Genomic DNA, 8,002 nt, shown 5'->3' with positions numbered 1-8,002 from the left:
CAAGGGAAATGAATCCTTAGAAGGAAAAGTGTGTGTCCCTCCTCACCACTCCATGCTTTTTAAAGAAAAAAACCATAGCCTGCTACCAGAATTGTGGCTTGACAAAGTAAACACTCCCTCAAAACTCCCTTCTTTCTGTAGGGTGAGATGCAAGCATCTTTCCATCACACCTGTGAAACCTCTACAGTCTGGCTGCAGCCCACTTCCTGCATTGCTTTCCTACCATCATTGCCTTCCATGTCCCCATACCCCAGCCCCACTCCACTCTGCACCGAGCTCCAAGGAGCCTTCATCACACTTCAGCCTTTGGCACATGTTTTCCTCTAACCAGCATCTCTACCCTTGCCTGCTTGACAAAATTCCACTCCTCTCTCAAAATACAGCTCAAATGTTCTCTTTTATGGAAGGGCATCCCTGGGCAGTCCCAATCCACCCCCACTTTATTACCAATTCTCCCATTCATCAACATTTAATGAAATCAAGTGCTCTTTGCACTTGCTCTATACCAGGAACAATTATAAAAGAGATTTCTATAAATTAACTCAGTGAATCCTCACAATAACCACATGGAGTAACTACTAATGTTATCTCCATTTTACAGGGGAGGGGGCTTCCCTTGTGGCTCAGCTGGTAAAGAATCCGCCTATAATGTGGGAGACCTGGGTTCAATCCCTGGGTTGAGAAGGTCCCCTGGAGAAGGAAAAGGCTACCCATTCCAGTATTCTGGCCTGGAGAATGCCATGGACTATATAGTCCATGGGGTCACAAAGAGTTGGACCCAACTGAATGACTTTCACTTGCTTGCTTGCTTTACAGATGAGGAGAGTGATGCACTGGGAGAATAAATGATCTGTCCATGATCACACCACATATACACAATGGAGCTGGAATTTGAACTCAGAAAGCGTGGCCTTACCAACCAGTTATGCTGCTTCTTTGCTTGGTTCATACCCCAGTGATGTCATGAGTCCCACTTTATTTCAAATATTTGCTGGCTGACCTGTCTCTGCAGTTACATGTCAATGCCTTGCAGGCATGATCTCAGCTATATCTATTTGCATTTTAAGTGTTTGTTGCAGGAACTACAGATAGCTTTAGTAACAACTGACCAGTAAGCAAACAAAGAAAATATGAGAATCGATAAAAATGGGTTGTTAGACAGGTTTTGACATAAGGAATAAAGTATGAAAGATCACCTTGAGGAAAACAACTTTATTCTGATTGAAGGACTGTTTTGGTTTTGCATTTTTATATGTTGGTGTTTTTCCAAGTTAAAAAAAAAAGCCATGATGAATGACATGGTGGAAAATGAAAGAACTGAAGGGAAATGAAGAGTTTCTGATTTCATACGAAGAGAGAGGACAACTTGGGCTCAGAAGAAAGGGCAGAGCACCTAGTGAGGAGGGAGAAGGCAGATCACAACCCACAGCTGACTTCATGTGATCTCTGCCAACTGATGGGCTGTGGTGAGAACAGGTCTCAAGCAAGAAGTTTTGGGAGGACTCTGTTTGCATGAGCTGATTTGTAGAGTAACACATGGTAGGGAATGCAAAGTCAAGTGGGCCTTAGGAAGCATCACTACGAACAAAGCTAGTGGAAGTGATGGAATTCCAGTTGAGCTATTTCAAATCCTGAAAGATAATTCTGTGAAAACACTGCACTCATTATGCCAGCAAATTGAGAAAACTAAGCAGTAGCCACAGGACTGGAAATGGTCAGTTTTCATTCCAATCCCAAAGAAAGGCAATGCCTAAGAATGCTCAAACTGCCACACAATTGCACTCATCTCACACGCTAGCAAAGTAATGCTCAAAATTCTCCAAGCCAGACTTCAACAGTACATGAACTGTCAACTTCCAGATGTTCAAGCTGAATTTATAAAAGGCAGAGGAACCAGGGTTCAAATTGCCAGCATCCATTGGTTGAAAAAGGAAGAGAGTTCCAGAAAAATATCTATTTCTGCTTTCTTGACTATGCCAAAGCCTTTGACAATGTGGACCATCACAAACTCTGGAAAATTCTTCAAGAGATGGGAATACCAGACCACCTGACCTGCCTCTTGGGAAATCTGTATGCAGGTCAGGAAGCAACAGTTATAACTGGACATGGAACAACAGACTGGTTCCAAATAGAGAGAGGAGCATGTGAATGATGTATACTGTCACCCTGCTTATTTAACTCATATGCAGAGTACATCATGAGAAATGCTGGGCTGGATGAAGCACAAGCTGGAATCAAGATTGCTGATAGAAATATCAGTAACCTCAGATATGCAGACGACACCACCCTTATGGCAGAAAGCAAAGAACTAAAGAGCCTCTTGATGAAGGTGAAAGAGGAGAGTGAAAAAGTTGGCTTAAAGCTCAATATTCAAAAAACTAAGATCATGGCATCCGGTCCCATCACTTCATGGCAAATAGATGGGGAAACAGTGGAAATAGTGGCAGACTTTATTTTTCTGGGCTCCAAAATCACTGCAGATGGTAACTGCAGGCACGAAATTAAAAGACACTTACTCCTTGGAAGAAAAGTTATGACCAACCTAGGCAGCATGTTAAAAAGCAGATACATTATTTTGCCAACAAAAGTCCATCTAGTCAAGGTGATGGTTTTTCCAGTAGTTATGTATGGATGTGAGAGTTGAACTATAAAGAAATCTGAACACCAAAGAATTGATGCTTTTGAACTGTGGTGTTGGAGAAGACTCTTGAGAGTCCCTTGGACTGCAAGGAGATCCAACCAGTTCATCCTAAAGGAAATCAGTCCTGAAAATTCATTGGAAGGACTGATGTTGAAGCTGAAACTCAAATACTTTGGCCACCTGATGTGAAGAGCTGACTCATTTGAAAAGACCCTGATGCTGGGAAAGATTGTGGGCAGGAGGAGAAGGGGATGACAGAGGATGAGATGGTTGGATGGCATCACTGACTCGATGGACATGGGTTTGAGTAAACTCCAGGAGTTGGTGATGGACAGGGAGGCCTGGCGTGCTGCAGTCCATGGGGTCACAAAGAGTCAGACACGCCTGAGCCACTGCACTGAGCTGAGCTGAGCATGGAGGGAGCAGGGGCCCAGGGCTATGGTTTGGAATGAAGGGGGAGACTAAAGATGCTTTTACCTTAGGAGGTAGGAAACACTGAAGATGGGTTCAGCCCTCTGCCTGACTATAAGGACTAATTCCAAGCTGTAAAAATGGAACATTCTCCAGCGGTCCTTTCATAAAAATACCACGCAAGGCAAGGGAGTGCTGCTTCAGGACACAGGAGACAGAGGGCCACACAGACCCGGGCAGATCATTCTCCATATCCAGTTAAGATGAGGGTTTGACAGCTACCCAGTAAGACCTGCAAGAAATGAAGCAATGTGGCCATAGGAAGCAGGGAATGCCCTCAGATTTTCCCCAAAGAAAGAATATTGTATCCTCTCCAGGGAGCACTACTTAAAGAGTGTCTCTTTTTCTCTCTCTCTGTCTCTGCCTCTCCACCACCACCTGCCCCACTGCCTTCCTTATTAGGAGCAAGTTATCTGATGGGTGGAAGTGGAGAGAGGCCAAGGTTACTAGGTTGGTGTATACGATGAGCAGTTTCTAACTGAAAGGCAGCTGGGCCATTCTTTCTCTTGTATCCTTTTTTGTTTCTGCTGTTTTGACTTGAACTCCCTATCCTCAGCGCGGGATGAGGTCCCCTTGAACTCATTCTCCAGGGGATGAGAAGAATGTGCACGGCTGTCTGCTGGTTTCAGCTCTGTCTGTTCAGACTGCTCCATCTAATGAGGGATGGGTAATAAAAGGGAGTCTTTCACTGAGTTCATGCTATTTTCAACACAGAACTGATAGCCTAGGTCACTTCTTAAAGCTGTGGGTAAAAACCAGATACTTCAACCAAAATGTTAACAATTTTAGTACTTAATTCCTACCTGGCCCCTTGTGTAAGTCCTCTCTATAACGTAGAACTTGGAGGGAGAGAGGGTAGTTCCTTGGCCCATAAAGCCCCCCCACAGGGAACCTCAGGCATGAAGGATTATCAGTAAAGATGATGCTAGGGAATTACACGGAGACTGCAGCCAATACTCACGAGGGAGCTGGAAGCACGTGAGCAAAGACAGATGTAAGTCTAGCTGACACTTTCATCAGCTCATAAACTGGACTTCCAAACATAAGAAGACTCTGTGGGAACTATATGGACAAGTAGGGCCAAAAGTCAATGAAATGTGGGTTATTATAGTACAGTTAGTAACCCATAAACAACCAGCGACTGGTGAGGCCTTGGGACATACAGATTGTCTTACACCAGAAGAGAGCTGGGAGCAGAATTCATGGCAGATATTCTGAGCTGGCTGGCCTCTCCCTCTAAAATGAGTAAGTTGTTAAGTAAAAAGGAAGGATTAACAAAGGGGGCAGGGGGAAGGCTTATGGAAAAAATGACCTTGAACTCTCTCAGCAGGAGGGAAGTTTGGAGATAGAAAGGTCTGAGTTCAAATATCAAGTCCCTCATTAATAGCTATGTGATTAGATGCAAATCTGGAAACTTCTCTGAGCCTAATTTTCCTAGTTAAAATTTGAGCTCCTTAATCACATTCAGTCTTCTCTGATCATACTGGTAAACATGATAAAGGTAAATACCTTGGCATTACATTCCATAGGAAGTTAGAATAAATAAGAAAACTAACATACAAGAATTTTCATTTTAATTTCTATAAAAAGTGTTTTAACATCACATAACATTACTCATGGATTGACCTCAGAAAAATCCTGAGTGAAAAAAAAAAAAATTATTTGCCTGAATCTCCACTGAGCTGCTTTTAAGGTATAAAATAAGGTTAAGTTAGATAAACTCTCTGAAACTCAGTTGGTTCATCTGTAACATGGAACAAATAACACACAGATTAAAATCTTGAATGCTTGACCTAGCTTCATCTGAGCAGCTAATTAGCAATGACTTTGTGTATCTCAAGCCTTAGTTTTCCACTGCTAAACAAAGAAGATAGAAATATCCAAAGGCAATGTCTAGTTATAACGTTTGGTGGAAACAAGAATAAAGATTTTTATTTTCTGAAAGTGATTTAATCTGTTTTACCCAGTGGGAAAGCACTAAAGGCTATCATTTTGTTTTCCTTAGTTGAAGCTATTAACTGTAATTGCTTTCGTTAATAATACTTTACTTATTATAATAATCAAAGCTCAATTTTTGTACTTATACCCTGGGGCCAGTTTGCTGAGGCACAATTTTTAAATGGATGAAAAACAATTAATAACAACTAGAAAAAAACACTAATGATCTTATCAAAGAAAGTGCTATGCAAACTCCAGTTGCAAAATCACACATGAACACAAAACAGAACACTTGGTCTCAGCTAGTTTTGTGGGTTCCCTAGTATTGACCAAATACAGAATATTTCAATAGCAGAAAAATAATGCTTCTGAGGACATTCTCCTCCTGGGCATAATAAGGGATGTTTCTACTAATCTACCAAAGGTCAGAGACAGCCTATTATATTTCCTGCAGTGTGTGAGCTTTCCAAGAGGGAAACCACAATAATTTAAAGAGGAAAATCTTCCTTCATCTCCCAACACCAGAGGTCCCTCCCTGTGACTGGCAAGGTAGGATATGACAAGACCGCTCCCCCGCCTTTGGCCACCTCCTTAACCCTGAAACACACCCTTAACTCCAGACCCCACTTTTCTTATTAAACACATCATGTTTTCTGCCTGGAGCTTTTATTTCCTCTTTCCTTTGCCTGGAATAACTTCCAGGAATTTTTTTTTTTTTTTTTTTGTATTCAGGTCTTAGCTCGAGATAACATCTACTAACCCGTTTCAAATGCTGTTCTTAAAAAGCCCTGTCACTCTTAGAGACATTCTCTATGACTATCTGAAACTACTGAATGATTCATCCAATATCTTGTTTACTACTGCATTCCCAACATCTCAATCGGGGCCAGAGTAAGTACTTGATAAATATTTGTTGAATGAATGGGCGAGATAAATTAGTGAATTCTCACTAGACGTTGGAACAAGGCAAATAGTGAGTAACTTTTTCATGCTTCTTCTGTCAGGAGAACAGCAGCTGCTAACCATTCCTTTCTCCCTACTACTTCCATCCCATCTCTCTCCTTTCTTTTCCTTCGCATCCAGATTTTAATGTGAGCTAGATGCAAAGCCTCAGTGCCCAGAAGCCTGTGTTTGAATTTAGAATGCACTTAGTTGTAGGTCCATGAGGGCAAGTAGTAAATATTTGTCAGTCTTTTTCACAATATGTTTTTAGGGCTAGCAGAGAGCTAGCAGATGTTCAGGTTCTTTGTTAGTAAGTGAGAAAAAAATCTGAATGAGTACATGCTTTTTACTTTTCTACTTTCTAGCTGAGGGATATCAGATAAGTTCTTAACCTCTCTAACTTCATTTTCCTCATAAGAAAAAATTTGAAAATACTATTTGCCACATGAGATTATTGCAAGGATCAAATGAGGCTAGATAAGCCCAGAGAGAATATGCTTTCTATAAACGATTGTGGAGTTATTACTAAAATAGCCTCCATTCATAATTAAAATATAATTAGCTTTGGTCCAATAATTCAGTGTGGATATTTCCATCCATGAAATACCTCCCCTCAGCTCTGAAGATGTATAGAACCCTCCCACCTATGGTTCTAGTTTCAAGGCCAATCATAATCTGAAGCACAAACTCAAGGAAACCTTGGCACATAGATTTGTGTCTAAGAATGTCTTTCTCTGCTTCCCAAGAGCCAGGATGCACGCCACCCAGCAGGACCACATTTCTGATGATGGATATTTTTAACTTGAACTCCTCAATTTGCATCCTTATCACATAAAATTTCTTCTTTGCTATCACATCTGAGTGAGTTTCATCAGCTATCTGGTTGGGGAAAATGTCATTTATTTATCTGCTTGCTCTGGTAATAAATCCAGGTGAGGAACAAGCATCCAGAAATAAAACCCTGGGTGAAAAATAGCTCCACCCCCATGACATCAACATGAACAACTGGTTCTGAGCTGTTTTTTTGTGCACATCATTCTGTCACAGGCTTCATTGATTGTTTGCATCCCTTGCCTTTCTACACAGGGCTAACCATTAAGTACACTTCAGGCTTCAGTTTAGGCTTTACTTCCTTTGTGGAAACTTCAAGGTCTCAGATAAGGCAAGCATGACCTTCTTCTACATACCCTGAACTTAAGAATTCATTCATTCAATATGTTGTATTCAGAACCTATATATGCTGGATACTCTTAGATATTAGTTATACAACATTGAAAAACAATAACAATAATAGCAAAATAAAACAAACAAAATAGGTAAAAAATTCAATCTTTGTAAATCTTACATTATGAAAGGAGAGAAAGACAGCAAGAAAAAAAGTAAGAGAAATAAAAATATATGTATATTACATAGTTTCTGAATGGAAAAGGCAAAGCAGATAGAGAAATAGAAAATGGTCAAAGGAGATATAACTTTACATGAAGTGTCCTGGAATGCCTTAATGATTAAAATGGCATTTTAGTAGTGAACACAAGAAAGTAAAAGGTGAACCGTATATATCTCCATCTTATCACTGACTAAAGATTAATAATATCATCTACTAATGTTGTTCTCACAATAATTGCCATCATAATAAAATTTCCCCAAGGGGAGGGGTCATTCTAATCATAATCCTATCTCCAGAGTTTAGCCCAGGACAAGGAATGAACTGGGTGCTCAGTACGTATTTGTGGAGTCCATTGCTATTATTTTGATCATAGCCATGTTATCCTCCAAGGGCCAGACCCTATTTCACCTTGACATACTTTCTAGGTATACCCACCACCAGTTTCTCCTGTCTTTTCTACACATGAGTCTGGATTCCTCAACCCTGAGTTCACTCAACTCATTGAGATAACCATCCATAAGAGGATTAAGGGTTTTTGCTGCCAGGTTGTCAATATAATGGGATATAAAATATTACTGGAAAAGTTAACTCATTAAGGAAAATGTATATCCAACACATCTTTT

The sequence above is a fragment of the Odocoileus virginianus genome, chromosome 21 (assembly GCF_023699985.2).
Source record: "Odocoileus virginianus isolate 20LAN1187 ecotype Illinois chromosome 21, Ovbor_1.2, whole genome shotgun sequence".
Classification (NCBI taxonomy): domain Eukaryota; kingdom Metazoa; phylum Chordata; class Mammalia; order Artiodactyla; family Cervidae; genus Odocoileus; species Odocoileus virginianus.
This window is presented reverse-complemented; position numbering follows the sequence as displayed.